Here is a 2,231-nt window from a genome sequence, read left to right on the forward strand (position 1 = left end):
AGCTAAAATGATGCAGCAGATGATTTTTAATCTCTAGTGATTCTCTGAACATTAGCTTGAACAGCTTTAGTTTGGCTCCACCTGCAGGATAAAACCCAGTGTTACAGCCTGAATTATTGAATTCTGCACACTGTATACGACATAAAACACAACTAAACTGATAATTCTTTGAGAAGATGTTTCTGGTAATCTTCTGGTCACTCGAGATCCACCAATAGCAAACCACAACCATCCAATCATCCAATTAGGGATGCACCGATATGGAAATTTTTGCCGATACCGATATCTCTCTACGTTTGAAAACCGATAACTGATATATTGGCCTATAAATCTAAATTAAAATTTTTATATACCTTGATAGCCTGAATACAAAAACAAAAGGCTCACTATTAAACGCCATGTCCGAAACACGTCAACATAAATCAAACATAGAAGACAGTATCCTAGTTTGAACCAGTGTGAGATTCCTTAACTTTTCAAATTAATTTTACAGTCCTATGGCCAATTTCGTTATAAAAAAAATGGTAACACTTTATAATAAGGTTTAATTTTGTTGCCATTATTTAACATGAACCATCCTAATGAACAACACTTCTACAGCATTTATTAATCTTAACGTTAAGCTCAACATTTTCTAAGACATTTTTAAGATCCAAAGTTGTATCTGTTCTGTTAAAGCAACACCAAGTAACTTTTCCTCTGCGGTCGCCCTACAGGTTGGAAGCGGAATTGTCCATTACCGCTGTCGTAAATAATTTAGCGCACCGCCGCCGACTGTCGCACGCGCGCGCTCGCTGTTTATCCAGCACCGGCTGTGGAATCAACAATGGCCAGACAAGGTAGAGTATGATGCATGATTTTATGAAAGACATCACAAACGAAGAAAAACTATGTATGCCGTAAAGCAGTCGAATTTTGTGGTTCTTTTTGTGCTCCGGTTCCTACCCGAACCCCGAAGTTACATAGTGCCAGTAAAAGCCATACAGACCACGTCACGCTATGGCAGACGTGTCATTTAACCTATTGTAAGTCGATGTACCATCACAAGGGTCTTGGAAATATATTATGAAGGTTGAAAAACGACATAGTGTTACTTTAACCTTAGTTAATGCACTGTGAACTAACATGAACACAAATATTTTATATAGCTATTGCTCTCTGTTATGTTAGTTCATGTTAGTTAATGCATTAACAAATGAGATATTGTAAAGTGTTACCAAAACATATATTGCCTAACACAAAATTAAAATAAAGTACCTAAATAATGCTTGTCATCGGATAACATTGGGCTGCATATAAATAAACAAAATGCATGTGCCATAGATAAATAAAATGGAATCGCCTCCACACAATAAGGACATTATTTTAATCAAACAACATTCTTGATGAAAATAATACGAGAACAAAAAAGCACTAGTTATTAATAACGACGCATCAATGTTTTTGATTTTTTTTTACATTTTGAATATTACAGTAACCTAATAGTAAACATCTTTAACGAACCTTTTCAGATATTTATATTACATAAACTTAATATTACGGTTTATAGCCTATCTGCACGAATAGACGTGAATGCACAAGCGCATGTAAAATGTGCATGATCATCATCAGCGCATGATTATTTCTAGAACCGTTCATCCAAACGACTTCACAAGGGAGTGCAGTGTCGTATTTAGTGCAATATAGATGGACAGGCGAGACGCGACACGTTCAGAATTAATAAACTTTTAATAAACTACAGAACAGCGCGAGCGGGAAGCGGCGCGACTCACGCGAGCAGAGCTTATGCTCCGAGAATGGACACTGCACTATATAAAACACACTAATACATACATTTATACAACTTAATACTACATAGGCTACATTTAATACATTTTGTTTCTATTATTCTATTTTCCACAAAGTCAAGTACGCAGCTTAACCCAAAACACAAGCTCAGGCACGTCTGCCCACACACACTCCGCGCTCGAGTCAGAGAATACTCCCGTTGCAGGAACACTTTTAGTACTCCAAGAAGAGGCAAATATCTATTTATTAAGTAGCTATAGCGAATTTATATGTTAAATATTACATTTCACCAGATTTTATAGTGTAAAACATATTCAAGTGCGAATGAGAACCGTTTCGAGGGGGATGCCAGGTGTGCAAAAAAACAACAACGAATATTCGAATAGTCGGGTCTCACAACGTTTTATTAAAATAGTGTTCTCATTATAATGATATGACAGTCC

The sequence above is a fragment of the Siphateles boraxobius genome, unplaced genomic scaffold, assembly GCF_051911475.1.
Source record: "Siphateles boraxobius isolate OS27281-9 unplaced genomic scaffold, OSU_SipBor_1 300, whole genome shotgun sequence".
Taxonomy (NCBI): Eukaryota; Metazoa; Chordata; class Actinopteri; order Cypriniformes; family Leuciscidae; genus Siphateles; species Siphateles boraxobius.